The following is a 15705-nucleotide window of genomic DNA, read 5'->3' as shown; positions in this document are numbered from 1 at the left end:
AGTACAGACAGTAAGCTCTCTTCCTTCATCTGACGCTCTCTGTCTCCTGTAGAGAAGATGGATGTTATTCCACCAGCTGCTTCCAGGAGGGTTGATGATGGTCGCTTGATAATCTAATCCACCGGCTAATTCTGATTCTCTTCAGGTGAATTGCTCTTGAGAGGGTGAAATGAAAAGCGAAATACCAGCAGGTTCATAATTGGTCATGTTGTCTGTTTTTTTTATGTAAATAATTCAATTTAAACATTTGATTACTTTGAGATTTGATTTATTATTATTGATTTACTATCTGCTTGGATTAATCTTTTACATTACATTAACATTACATAACTCTATTCTTATAAAATAGGTGCTACAAAAGGGGCCGACATCTTATAATGATAGTTGTTGAGTTGTGACTGTCCTCCCTTAAAAAACAACCCCATAGGTTGTTTGTGCAAGCACCTTATTACGACCCATAGTTTGGTGTTATTGTCAAGCGACAACTAGCGTTTGTGTGAGACGGTATCCTAACCAAACCTAACAAAGTTGTTTTTGTGCCTAAGCCTAACCAAACCTTTACCATAGCACTGTCACATTATAAAAGGGTTGGTTATTTATTTTGCAGCTGCGATTGTTAACAGTTTATCTGTGGTGTATCTCCTGCCGCTGCAAGGGCGCTAATGCTCCTATGTATCAGAGGTTGAGGGCAATTGACCCATGTGGTCGTTTCGGTTGGAGGACTTTCTCCTTCCTCTCAATCCTTCTCATCCTCTGGGCTCATGTCTACTCTCGCTTTCTCTTTCTCTCTCTTCATTAGGACGTCTTTCATTTATTTCTTGCTTGACCCCATTTCTCCTCAGTCCCGCGAGCTTGTTCATCCTGAAGAATTTTCAGAAAACGTATCCAGGATCAGAGTCATAGACACTAATGGTCAAAAGAGTGTATCTGAGGATTATGTCTCTTACCTCTTGACAGCTGACTAAAGAAATGAGTAATATGACTGCAAGATAACTAGCTATCTTGGTTTGTTCGTGTGTTTGTGTGTGTGTGTGTGTTATTCTGTATCTCACATAACAAATTGCAGCAGAATCCCACTGATCGTAAAGAGGTAATCTCACAGAGACACACTGCTAAAGATGCTTCCTCCTTACACCTCGCCTTGTGTCGGACGTGCCACTTGGTAAACGTTTGTTATTGAGCATTTTCAAAATAAAACTTGCAAAAGACAAAAAGAGGACAGACAAATTGAAAGACAAGACATTATGCTCTAACAGAATAATATAAACTACAAAATATAAATTTCATGTTTCTACAAAAATGACAGCAACATGTAGGCGTTTTAAAGCAGCTATTATTGATATTTTTATAACAATCGATCAAATAGTTCCTCTTAGTGCTACAGAACTTTTTCACGTCTGTTTTTACACTGTTTTGGTTTTAAGGCCAGCAACTTTACTGCGCTGGCTCGCTCTCATGGCTTTCATCAGCAGTTTTTCATCAAAAAAGCCATAAAAAAACCCACTGTACACTACCTGCCCAGCACCAAACAACGGACAGACAAAGTAAATGATTAGCTTGTGAACACAGTAGAACATTTAGCAGCTAAATAGCTAGTTATATCTTTCAGGAGTTGATACAGACCAAAATAGATAAAATAAAATCAATGCTGACGCAGCTCTGTATCTACTGGATGTGTAAGTAAGGAAACATTTGCAAACATGTTTGCCATAGAAATTTAGAAAAGTGACGATATTTCAGTCTTGTCTTTTCTGGGACCCCTGAGGGGCCAAAAAATCCATGATTGCAGGGTTTAAAGAAGTTTCTTCCAAAGGCAGAGCCTTTCGTTTTCAGCCTCAACCTCGGAACTGGTATCTACGTAGTGCACTACGTTAGCATTTGTTTGTAGTTACTTTACACTTTTGGTTCTATGAGCAGAAGCTACTCGGCAGATCAATGAATTGACATTTGAATACCAGTAATTACTTGAGTCACTGAGCATGAGACTATGTTTAGCTATCAAAACTTACAGCTCCATCAATCTGCAGCTGCTACCGTGGACCAGCACACTGACCACATCAGGGTCTGCCCGTGCTCATAGAGTTGGGGTAAACCTTCGTTCTATTGCACACTAGCCGTGTGCCCTCAAAGGGACACCACAGAGCTGGATGCACTGCCTGCCTTGACACTGACACCAGGATGACTTGTGCCTTGTGTGTCGTTAACAGCCACACGCCAAGCTGTTACTGACAGCATTAAATGAGGGAATCAAGCCAGCTGCACTTGACTGCACCTGTGAAAATTGCAAGTGTGTGTGTGTGTGTGTGTGTGTGTGTCACAGTGTAAGCCCGCGCGCGCACACTCCTCAGAACCATTTCAGATGGAAGAAGCTCGGGGCAAGCCCAGGGAGGAACAACAGACCAGCACTGAACAGCAGACCCATCCTTATCGCCTAGGGAAAGGTAGTGGCATGACACAACCCGGTTCACAACCTTGAGTCTCTCAGAGATAAAACCGCACTAAAAGGCAGGGCACGGACCAGGGTGTTTTGACTGACCTACTCATTTTGCTCGGACAGTGAAGATCACAGCTGCAGTGCAACAGGTAGATAACATTTAGACAGGACAGAACTCCCTTTCTTTCTTTTTTTTTCTTTTTTAAAAAAATGCAGGTCTTATAAAACTGTTTTGGAAGGTGACACTGGAAGTTGTGTTTGCACTGTCCTCGCAGAATACCAATCACAAGAAGAAGGTGACTTTTTATGAAAAATGTAATGTGAGATCAAATATATTTTCTTTTAAATTAAGAAAGTACTAGTGTGTTTTTCAAATGCTTCTGTGACAGGAAATTAATTTAGGCATGAAAATGTAAAATAAAAGGAATAAAAATTACAGAACATTGTAATGCAAAACTAATTACATATTTCAAAAACTGTCCATCCCTGTCTCCTGCATATCCAGGGGCTCATTCAATATTTAAAATCGGTGCTGCATGGAAGTCCATCAGGTAACTACGTATCCTAGGTGGAGCCAACAGCCGGTTACCTGAGCTTGGCACAAAGGCTGGAGACAGGGAGAAACACCTACCCTGGTTGGTTCTGTCTGTCAACCTTTGTGCTAAGCTAAACTAAGCTGGCTGCTAGCTAGCTTCAGATTTAACAGACACACATGAGTGCAGTCTCCCTTCTAATTTTCGATATGAAAGCAAATAATCGAATTTCACTAATTGTCGAAATTATTCCTTAATGCTTCAAGAAGAACATTCACACACATTTTCATCTTTCAGACAACCACCATCCTTTATGCACTCATCAGTGCCACATTCTGTGAAATAAAGAAAGATACAAACAGCTATGCACAGGCTTATAAAGCACTTTTGAAGTAATTCATTCATGGTCTCATTCATACCTCGCCACAGAACGCATACTCGATGCCATGTTCATATTCATTCATAATGGTGCGCACGTCCGCAGGCACAATGTCACCAGGGAGATGTTTCTGTTCCACAGTAGGCAGCTCAGTGGGGGTTGGAGTCGTGTGTCTGTTGCTCAGTCTGCCCCAGGCAGTCAGCACATGCAATCTCCCCGTGAAAATTTATTCATACACACTCAAGTTCTTTTTAACGGTCTCCCTCCCTTCAATGAAAGATGCACACAAAGAAATGGGCAAACACATGCATGCATTTCCTTTCAAACTGTGAATGTAAACAGACAAGTAGTACATAGCACTCAGTCAGGAGATGATTCAGGTCATGAAGACATTTGCATATACTGAGCTGTTGTTTGTCTGAGCATGATGCTAGTTATTGCACACATCCATTGACATGATTTCCATTTGACTGGTAAGGATTGGAAAACATTAAGAGCCGGTGTTTCTTCAATAACCTGGCACTTCACACACTCTCTGCTGTTAGCACCTGCCTTCACACCACCCTGTAGATCCCAAATATTAAATTGACCTAATAAACAAAAACATGTATACTGTATGGATGCATATAGGGTTGCATCAAGGTCCTTTCAGAACCATATGTGAGGCTGGTGTTCACATACTTATCGTGTTAAATAGATTGTACTGTGGCTTCTAAATATACAGTAGCTGTATGAGAATACTCTCTCGTTCCATGCTGGGTTCTTAAAGGGGGAACCTGATCAGGGGCTACAAAGAGCTACTTATCTGTTCAAATGGTACCTCTTACCTCTCAAAATCCAGTGGCAAGGAAAGCTGAAATTCTAGTTTTTAGCCAAAGGAGTAATACTGACAAGTTCTGTTGTTTTTGTTTTTTATCAGCTCTTTTGGGCTGATGGAGACCATGAGACACAATTGAAAGTTACAGAAGAACCTAGTTAGTGGACTTTGAGTTAAGAAAATTTTTGTCAATGTTTTTGCAGGTGCGTTGCACCAATAAAGAATGGACAGTTTTTTTGTAGAAATTATCAGAGCACTAGGTTTTTAAGTGCTTATGAATCAGGAAACACAGGAAGGCACCGTAGTGTTTGTCTTGAACAAAAATGAAACAACATTTCAATAGAAAACTTCAACTGTCTGTCCTTGTGCATATACACAAGCACATTTGGTATTCCACATTCTGTCGGTGTTGCAACGCATAAGTGTATAATCTATACATGAATCAATACATACAAACCCTAACGCTCAGAGGTTGACTAACTTAGTAAAATATCTAACACCAACAAACATTATTCAGATTTTTCATTCACAACTTCCAAGAAACCTGATTGCAGTGTCATTTAATGAAAAAAAGAAATGCATCTTTAGAGTTGCATTTGTGTTTTTATGATATGCACTAAAAGCATGAATGAAAATTTCGAAGTTGATCAAACTTAAGTTTGCAATCAAAAACTGCACTGATAATTCTGCAGCGAGGTGTACCATTGGAGGATAGTGAGCCAGGTAGGGAAGTTAAGAGGCTGTGGAATTCAGTCTCACAATGACGTTTGATTTAACTGAAGGAAGTTTCCAGTTTTTCTTCGTTAAGGCAGAACAGGGAATCATCTATGCCCCATGCATCGAGCCAAGACAACATCAAATGCTCCGCTGCTGCCTCTGAGCACAGCGCACTTGACTATGCTTTCCACCCTGCACCTTGACTTATGAAATTAGTGCCTGTAGTGTCACACACATAAGCAGGTCAAGCCAGATGGAATAAATTAATAAGATAATGGATCCTAAAACAGCTCTGAACTGAATTTTTTTTTTATTCATTCTTCTTTGGGAGATTAAATTATGCCTATAAAATGCCCCTACAAAAGTTTATTAACACTCTGAAGTATTACAATATTTGACAACTGTTTTCTCATGATGAGAAATCCCCAGTTGTCAAATACTGGGGATTATTGGAATATTGGATGAAATATTCAAATCCATTGCTTCTGGTTTCAGTTCTTGCTTTATTTTACCTGAATAAAATCATTTAAATACATAACAAATGTAGTCTTACGTGTGTTTATCAAAATCAAAATGTTGGGATCAAAAAGATAAAAAGGTGATGATTCACAAGCAGATATTCAGAAGCAAACGGCTCCGGAAAATTGAGCTGTAAGTACTTTAATGAACATCAACTCCAAATCTGGCTGAGAGGCTTCTGCAATTGAAGTGGGAATTCCATATATGGAGAATTTCACCACCTCTTTGGACAGACGAGATATTTTTCACATAAAAGGGTACAGCTCTCACTGCAAGTAATCGACTGAGTGTGAACCAAGGTAGGTCTGACAATCTTGTCATTTCTGGCATTCCTGTAATAATAAATTGTAGATCTTCTCACAACTCGAAAAGGAATATCTGGAAATGTAGTTGTAGTACATACTTAACAAAGTTCAAAGTAATATCTGTAGTTAATTGCAGCCTCAGCATAAGATCACTTTCTAATAACATTCATGTTAAAATAAGATTTACATTAAATTTACTGCTCTTGCAAAATTAGATTTTATGTTTCTGACTCAGACATGGCTAAAACTTGCTTTGAGCCAAAGCGTCTGTTTGAACTCTGTTCCCATAACTGTAATCGTATTAGTTTTCCTAGAGCTGGTGGTTTGGTTGTGGATGAGCAGCTTTTATTTTTAATAGATGCAATCCCATAGCAACTAAAAACTTGCCCAGCTTTGAGATGCTTATGTTCAAAATTTGGTGCTCTGACTGTGCTCTGTTCTGTTTTTATCTTCCCCAGAATATAAGTCTATATTTGTATCTACATTATTTGAAGTTTTAGGCTCTCCTGTGCCTCTCTGGCACCACGATAAAGTCATGATTTTTTACCATTCACACTGAGGATGTGTCGAATGACTTTGCAGCTAGGTTTTCAGGTCTTATCATTTCAAACAGAACATCTCAGAGCCCTTTTGAGACCACTGCCATATCTTAATTTAGTTCTTACCATTGAACTGGATGTTTACTGTTTGGTCTTGGAAGATTAAAGTGTGTGTGTGATCACAGACGCATTGTGTTTCCACTTTTCGTCCTCACATCTTTAAAGATTTAAATGCTCAAACATTTACCCCTGTATTTGCCAACTCACGTACGTATTTGCCAGTTTTCCTACAGAAATGATTTCTGATTTTTTGTATGGACCTGTTTCCTCAATCATACATTTTTTTCATCCTTTTAAAACTACATCCAAAACTGTCAGTATATACCCCTAAAGAAATAAAAGCATCTGTTGCCTCAAGACTGAATTTGGGGCCAAGTGTAGGTGGAATTGCACAAAACTCATCCAATATACACAAGAAAGAATTATTAAAATTAAAACGCACCACACGGCTCTTTTCCAGTACACCATGATGAGGTCACCGAACACCGGACATTTTTGTTCTTCTTATCTTGATTTCATCAGGGTGGTGTCTGAGGCTGTTTGCTTATATATGATTCACTCATCAGTCATGTTACTGAAATAAAAAAACACAATTATCATCCTTTACTTAGAAAATACTATTTACAAAACATAATTATACTTAGTTGATACAAAGATTGCAAGAAAAATATAAATGACCATAAATGCAGAACATATAATGTGACAATCATATTTTCAGAAAATTCCCTAGTTAATAAAATCTTTCATCTTAACCCATCATTGAGGGAAAAGGTTTCACAATACAAGGCGGAAAATTCTGTATTCTTCAAACCTCATTTTCCAAAACACGCTACACTCCAATCTCCTCCATCTCTCAATATTTATAGATAACCATAAACTTAGAAGCTCAGTCACGCCTGTGTCAGCTGCGATGCGGTCAATTGAATGAGACACATAGAGAGGCGTGCCTGCAGGGGGAAAGCCTGACCTCACGCTCGCGGCGCACCACTGGCCACTCTCTTCTACCAAAAGCAGCTTAGATTTGTCCGAACAGTCGCTAGATTTGTCGCTAGATGCTTTTAAAAAAATTTTTATTACAAAACAACATCACTAAAGAGGTGTGAAAAGTCAATCTCAAATCAATCAAAGTAAAGCTAGTGACACTGCCTGTAAACGCCCCCCTGATAACATAATAGAAAACTGTTTGGGCCAATTCATTTTGAAAGAGCAACGGCCAATGGGGAAACTCAAACACTCGGCTGGCTGACCAATAGCGTACCTTCATCACTCAGTCAGTCAGTTGGCAACAGACATTTGCGTTTGTACGGCAGGTCTTGCTGTTGCAGTCAAGCCATAAATTGCGTTATTTGAGCTCAAATATAATCCAGTAGACTCTACAAAGAGTGCGACAAATCTAATTCCTCATTTAAACCTCCTGAGCTCAAAGTATAAAGCTGTCGTATCAAGGAAGAATTATAAAAATATTTCAAAAGAGCAATTTTTTTCCCCGCAAACTTGTCTTCAGTGCGAAGCATAACCAAAGGTTCTTCTTTAAAATTATCGGTGTTCTCTCTGTTCTGAACATCTCTGATGTCCTCTGCTTATGTTCCTGAACATTTTAACACACCTAGCCACAGTAGGAAAGTCACGCTAAGGGATCTCCTCATCTCACCAACTTTGATCTTTTTGAAATGACCTTTCATTTCCAAAGTTTTGAAGAGATTGTCTCTGTACAACTTGTTATGGTCCTGAATTTTTTTTTTTTAATTTCCCTCAGCAGCACAGCACCAAACCTGCTCTTTTCAGGGTTGTAAAGGACATGTTGCTGAATGCTGATGCTGGTGAGGACACTGTGTTAGTGCTCCTTAACCCTTTGGTGCTGTTGACCATTGCATTCTTAGTGACAAATAGAGGCAGTCGGTTGGTATCTCAGCAACTGTAAAGCCCGGTGTCCTGAATTACATGTGAAGTGCCTCAAGACTCAGTCCTGGGAATCTTTTTTTTTTTTCATTGTATATGCACCTCTGGGTCACTTAATCATTTCTCTTAGTCACAGACATGACATCTCCTTAAATTCCTATACACTAAGTTAAATGTCAAAGGGTCAGGGAAATGGTCAGCGCTAATCTGTAAAATCACTGGCATCTATGATATGTACCTTTCAATGTTCAACATTGACTCTGTTATGCTTCCATCATTAGACATTGTAAAATGAATGTTAAACTCTTAAAATCACAAAAAAATACAATATATAAAGTGAGGTCAAATAAAAACTGGATCAGAATACCAGCATTAACCCAACACAGTGTTTCATTACTGTGAGATTTGTAACTAACAACAGCTTTTTTACTGAAGTACACATGTTGTGATCAAGTTGTGTTTTTCTGCAGTACATGAGAACTGAAATTAAACCTTATTCTTCCTTACATATTTTTGACAAAGGACAAAATGGTGATGCTCAAACTGTCTGGTGATTTTCAAGAATACTTAAGAAGTGAAAAAGAAGCTTTGGTTTCACTCATTGCCTCCCTTGTAGTCTGTCACCCTCCTCGTGATGGACTATCACACTAAGACTGGCACAGTAATCGCTCTCTCACCCTAAATACAGAAAGTGGTGAGACTTTTCTCACCTGAAAAACCACAAGTAACTGTTTGTTTAAATGCCTAAAATGAGCTATGTTCGCCTTTCGCCCGCGTTAAATTCCCTCTGCGAAACAAAGGCTGAAGTAGCATGACGCGGTATTAGTGCCACAAGTGTCTGACTTTAAAACCTGAGACTGTAGTTCACATCTCTGTGTGCTTCTAACACTCAGTATTTGGTTTCTTAACAGCCACAGGCTTTCTTTAACCGTAGCCAAATAGTTTTAGTTGCCTAAAATTAACTAAGCCAGGTGCAAGATCTGCAGTGGTAGATGGGAAAACGCTCATGCGGATCATTTTTTTCAGTGGTCATAAGCATTGAAACATTGTCATAAAATGCCATCCAGCCAATAGGGAGCACCAGATCACAAAAAATGTATATGGGTTGTTGCATTGGGCAATGCCAACCTACTTTCTTGTTTAGCTGGGGGGAGTTGTTGAAAAGGCTGTGGGTGAAACAATTAGGGTTCCACATATGATGGGCCATCTATGAGATACAGCAAACAGTCAAGGGATGTGCACGTCTCCTCTGCTGTGTTTGTTGAAATGATATTAAAGATATTGTTCATGTGATCGAAGTTAAATAATCAACACGTCATTCTCCACAGTTCATCACACAGGCCCATCAGAAAGAGGTGCAGTGCTTCTTATAGCAGTAATCTGAGTTTTATTTTGTTGACAATGTTTGGTTGGAACATGTAGAAGACAGAAGTTGACACTGGCCAGATGGGTAGTGCTGCAGAGGAAATCCGAACAGCATTTATGGATGTTTGGATATCACCGAACCACGCTTTTATAGCGACTGTTTCTTTGTTAGACGGAGGAGTGAATGAAAAGTGAAAACGGCGAGCTCTGTGGATTAGCCTGATTAAATATTGTTTCTTGAAAGACACACTACAGTTGAGTTTTTTCCAGCTTTGAACACCGCAGATTAAATTCTGTTCACTTTCACTGACAAACCTGGGGGAAAAAAAACCCAAAAAACTATTGCATGACTATACATCACCGGAGTTAAGTGAGCGATTTGTTTGTGTGTGTGTGTTTTTTGATTTTAATGTAGTTTTAAGTTTATGTTCAGATTTGGCGTTGGTCTAGTAACCATTTCTTATGTTCTTCCATTGATTCCTAAATGTAGTGTCTACCTTGTGCTGCCCTTCCTTTGCCTTGGAAAGGGTAAAATCAAAAGTCAGAATAGAAAAGCAATTTAAAAATGCCTTGTCAACGTACTGTCTTTCACCCTTAGGTTACACACCTTCAGACACCCGGTGTCAGTGATGTGTGATTTGACGTGATCATCTGTCCTAGTAATTTCTGAACCATTTTGATTAAAGTAGATTATATTGGAGATATGAAATTGATATGATTAAATATATTGTGGCCATTCCATCCTTCAGACGGTAAAAAAAACGGACCAGGTTCTATTTATAGGCACTCTATCTTTAGCCAAAGTGGTGCCACGGGAATCGACAAATTGAAAAGCGCTGCACGGGACAGACTTAGCCTCTGCGGTTCACTCCTTCCACTTCCTTGCATACATCTTTCTGCTTTCTTTCATCCAAAGTCTCATTGAGGAGGTTGCGGTATTCTCTTCTCTCTCCCTGGCATAGTCTCACTCATGTTCTTTCTCTGTTCTTACTTCACCCCCCCCCATTCAAATTATTCTCTATCTGGCTTCAGCTCTCTTCCTCTCCCCTCCTCTCCATTCAGTCGTGAAGCACTGACTACACAGTCACGTTTTGCTTCATACTTTCACAAACCCCTGGAGGCAAGCCATTCCAGGATATTTCACAGCAGAGCAACGCACCAACTCTGTCACTCTCATAGACGGGGGCACACAAGCCAGCACACAGACACGCACACGTATCCCAACACACACACACACAAACAGGCCTGCCTTTTTTTTTTTTTTTGCTCCACGTACGAATCCTTAACCTGCCACAACTGATGGGGTTTTACCACACCAAGATGTTTTCTCTGCCATTTGCAAATAAGCCACGCAGCTACAAAAGCAAGGATGGGATTTGCTGAAGGCCAGAAACAGCGCAATTCATATATAGATTCATAAATGTATGAATGCAGTGGAGCTAAAAATAAAACCAGTTTTATTTATTTATTTTCTCCACACGCCCCCCCCCCATTTTTACTCCCACACTCCCCGCCCAAAATCATTCAGCTCATGCTTCTGCTTCGCTCTCAGAGGAGATGTGCTAAAAATAGAGGTGTTTCCCATGCACGTTCCAAAATTATTTCCCTCGCTCCCCCTCCCTCCCGGTCTCTCCTCCCCGCCACACTCTCCATTCTCTTGCAATCCTCTATCAGCCTGATACAAAGTAAACAGACATTTAAGTTGGCCAGTTGCCCGCATCGGGCAGGGGGTAGTGTCGCTTATCTAAACACACACACACACACATATTTAAATAAAATCGATTCAGCTGGCTCAAAAACACGTAGGGTATTAGACGTTCAGTCATTTGTGAGATTACGGATGGAAGACTGTCGTTTTTTTAATAAAAAAAAAAAAAAAATTCTATATCAGCCTTGTTTCCTTAAAATTGTGTCCAAACTTGTTCTTAGTGAAACATAATTGCTGCCTGGAATATATTCAGTCAAAACATTATTTCCAGTCAAAAAAGGGTTTTGCTTGGCATGGGAGTCATCACACGATGGACGTGGTGGATGATAGGTGTACAAAGCAGAGGACTTTGGCACTGGAGACCGGGGTTTGCATCCTGAGCCCTGTATGTCGTTGGGTTTAGGCAACAAAACCCCTGTTTGTTAAGTTTAGGGAAAAGGTAACTTCATGTAACTTTAATGTATGTATTTATGTAATATTATGTAATTTTAAAAAGTCAAGAAGTATGCAATAATAATTATGCAGACCAACAGAACTAAAATCTGACTTAACTTAAATGACCATATAGGTCGTTTGTCCCTACCCTTGGATACGACTCGTAGGAGTGTTACCGTGGCAGGCATACCAGACCTTCATCGTCGCGGTAACAATAATAAACACGCAGTGTTTATGTTTCGCAACGTTCGTGGATCAAGGAAATAACGCTGACCAACACGGAAAGGAACAGTGGTCCCCTTGTAAAAGTCTTGTGTGTTGTGTTTTAGGCTACATCACCTAACCTCCTCCTTTGCTCCCGTCGTAATTACTGCGGCCGTTCGAGATCCCTTGACCGAAACGACCTGTGCGGACATGGTGGTGGGAAGGGGGATGTGGTGTCATGAAACCAAAAATCCATCACGGAGGGGGCGTCTTGGGGTGAAAATGTCTTGAAACCAATGCTCTGGGAGGCAGGGCTACACTATAACATATAGTACATACTGTAGATAAAATCAATAAAAACATCCTCCAGTCTAAAATGTACAAGTGAGCTAAGTTCTGTGTTTGTGATTGATTTTTTTACTTAACAAACTGAGTAAAAATTCAACATCTGTATGCATTTGAGACGCCACTAAAAAATGACAATCCCACAATTCCAATTTACTTAAACAGGGGCTAATGACACAGTCAGCTACTGCATCTGTGTCTATATGTATTAAAAGGTTTGTTAAACTAATGCAGTAGGAGTGATAAAAGAAATTGGTGAGGAAATCAAAAAGAAATCTAAAGACATAAAAAGACTGCATTGTAAAAAATTCCATGCCACCGGAGTGCACTGGCCGTAGTAGCCCAGTGAAGGTCGAGCTCAAACTTTATGACCAGTAAGCCACAGCTCCCTGTTCACTCTTTGACTGGTGGTATAAAAGAGTCGCTTTTCGTCTTGAGTTATTACTGCTCTCTTCTCCTTCCTAAAAAGTTGTCATATTATATTTGAATTAATTCACTGAAGATCTCCTGCATACTGTTTCTGTCATACGCTCACCCTTTTTTCTGCTGTCATGGTGATTTCTATTGAGTAGGTTAATTAAATTTTCTCTTTCACACTAAAACCCCTCCTTTAATGTACCTATACAAATTGCAAATACTTCTCAGACCTACATTTTTTCTTCCCCCGTGCAAAACTCACCCTTTTAAATTGCATGAACCTTAATGAATCTGGCAAACGGGCAGAATGCACACTCAACCAAACGTATTTTATCTTCTTGGTATTTGTATGATCTCCTTAAATACATATGTGAGAAGCAATCAGCTGATTGCTCTCAAAACATCCTCTACAAGTAGCCTAGCTGTACGCACATGACAATACCTGGATTATGGATCGCAAATGCGATGACTGGGTTGTCCCTAAACGAACGAGCGTCTGATTTTTAATTTCAGTTTCAATTTTATTTATTTAGCACCAAATCATAACATGCATTATCTCGAGGCACTTTACAGAGTCTGGTCAAGACCTTACAGTATCACAGAGAGAAACCCAAACGTTCCCACCATGAGCGAGCACTCGGCAACAGTGGAGAGGAAGAACTCCCCACTGCGATTTTAAGGACTTGGACAGGAAAGAAGCGATTTTTCCCAGCCACCCGGTATTACCTGCTGTAAGGGCGCCGTCCCGAACCGAGCGATGTTCGGCGATGCAGGCTTTTTCACTGTGGCCGTGCAGGGGATGTCTGCGCCGACATGCATTGTTGTGGTCCAGCTTGACACCAGGGCTGTCCCCTGATAAATGCCTCCCGTTAGAAACCAACAGGACGCATTTTTCCCTCACTGATATTTGTGGTGTTATTGTTCAATAAAGACTGGTCTCAAAAATAAGACAAGGATTCAATTTTTGCAAGGGGCAATGGTAACAGAGGCAGCAGCCACAGTGAACTGTTAGATGAAGAGGTGCAGGCAACAGGCCCTTGCTGTGGTTTGTGTGAATGAGCCCTACCCTTAAGCAATATCTTCTACTGTGTCATACAGGGAAAAATTGGCTCTGTGCCACCCCTAGCATTAATTGTGGGGAAAAACACCCTGTGTCACTGTATATAAATCATAGTTTTCCTTGTCAGAAAGAGTGAGAAAAAAATATTAATGCCTCCTGGTCAGCTCATCATGTAATCAAGGTCACGCAAGGCTTTTCCGTTGTTATTGATCACTGACTTAACTGATTCTAGGTCAAAACTCAAGCTACAAAAGGTTAACCATTTGCTCTGAAAACCGAAATGAGGATTTTAGAGATTTATTTATGCAACAAGCATTTTCATTTCAACTCAAAATCAGATTTTTTGCTTGAGTACTTGGACAGGACAGAGTAATTTATCCCTTCTTACATAAAACTGCAGGACACATCTCATAATGCAACACATCATATAACACCATTCTTTTACAAACACCAAAAACTGCTTTGTCGTAAAACTTCATCAAACTGTTATTCTTGTTATAATAATTAAAACTATATTAAATTATAATTTAATTATTAAATTAAAGTAAATTATTTTAAATGCAGAATTAAGTAATAGTAGAGTATTAAGTATTAAAAGTAGCAGCAAAATGTACTTAAAATATGAAAAGTAAAAGTACTCATTCTGCAGAAAAAAAAATGCCTGCAACTGAGATAGAGTTGTATATTACGGTATTAGACTAATAGTGTAGCATCAGTGCATACGCAGCATTTTAGTATTGTAGCTGGTCAAGGCGCTACTTTAACTTTTTTATATACAGTTAGCTAGTTCAGTCCAATTGTTTTCAAAGCCCACTAAAAGGTCAGAGGTTAAATCTGGAGAACTGAAATGATTTATGGGAGAGAAATTAAGAAAAGCCTCTGCCATACAAACTTGTATTCATACTTTTGACTTTTGTCTGATCTTTGCTTTCTTTTTGAGTAATACTGTATAATTGTACCTTTTGGGGCCATGAACAGTTATTTAAATGTAACCATCTGAGAAATTTAGAGGGGAAATTACTATTTCACTCAGACTTAGTCTGAGAAATAACCAGTAACTATAGCTGTCAAATACATGTAGTGGGGAAAAAAAAGGAAATTTCCCCCCTGAAATTCAGTAAAGTAGAGGTATGAAGTAGCATGAAATTGTGTATCCAATGTTCTGTGTATCCACCACTAGTAAAATGTTAATTTTGATAGAATCTATTTATGAATATAATTTAGAATTATATTAAAGAAATATGCAAGTTATAGGCAATTTATGGAGAATGTTCTGCCAGTCATTTCAGGTCAGCACACTGTTCTTTGTTGTGTTGTGCTTGTCAAGGGGCCTCAAATTAGTTCAGGTAGACCTGTTCAAACTGTTGACAGGATATGTTCTGTTGTAGAGCTGAGTACAGACAATCTGAGGGTGGCAACAGAGTGGAAAATGAGGACTTAACTGAACTTCTTACGCAACACCTTCCTACTAACCCTAAAAACGAGCAATGAAGCTAGTCTCAGCGTACATGGCGTCTCTTTGGTGGATGCTGAAGGTGCTCAGGGTCACAGAGCAAGAGGAGCATCTCGGGTACTCTTTTATGCCGTTAGCCACGAGACTGTACAACAGTTAACGAAAATGGTCTCTGGGTCTGCAAGATAGGAGGACTACTGCACTCAGCAGGAATGTGGACAATCAATAAACACAGCCAGAGTACAGCTTTACCACGCCATCCCATATCAAGTTTATCTGTTATCTCAGAAACTCACTGAGGTTGTTTTCAGCCAGCTCAGGTGGACCATATGCTGCCATTTAGTGTTTAGGAATAACAACTTCTGACCTCCTTTGCTTGCAGAAGGCAAAGCATGCTGCTTAAGTGTTTTGCAGGGTTGAAATGGCATGGACAATGGAGCCCGTAGTAATTTCAACCTGATATCAATGAAGGGCATCGGTTCATGTTTGTCCGTGTGTGTTGCATTTACTACAATA

At 39.6% G+C, this 15705-nt stretch overlaps 1 long non-coding RNA gene across 1 annotated transcript in view; it reads right to left on the bottom strand.

Moving 5' to 3' along the window:
* Window positions 1-6644: 6644 nt before the first annotated feature.
* LOC120800526 overlaps window positions 6645-15705 on the bottom strand; it is a 35833-nt gene continuing 26772 nt past the window's right edge. The window contains exon 3 of the long non-coding RNA XR_005708991.1: window positions 6645-6877. This is a non-coding gene — a long non-coding RNA (uncharacterized LOC120800526). The remainder of the gene's footprint in view (window positions 6878-15705) is intronic.

Source organism: Xiphias gladius, chromosome 15, assembly GCF_016859285.1.
Source record: "Xiphias gladius isolate SHS-SW01 ecotype Sanya breed wild chromosome 15, ASM1685928v1, whole genome shotgun sequence".
Lineage (NCBI taxonomy): Eukaryota > Metazoa > Chordata > Actinopteri > Istiophoriformes > Xiphiidae > Xiphias > Xiphias gladius.
The sequence above is the reverse complement of the archived record's forward strand: the minus strand, read 5'-3'. Positions and strand labels throughout refer to the sequence as shown.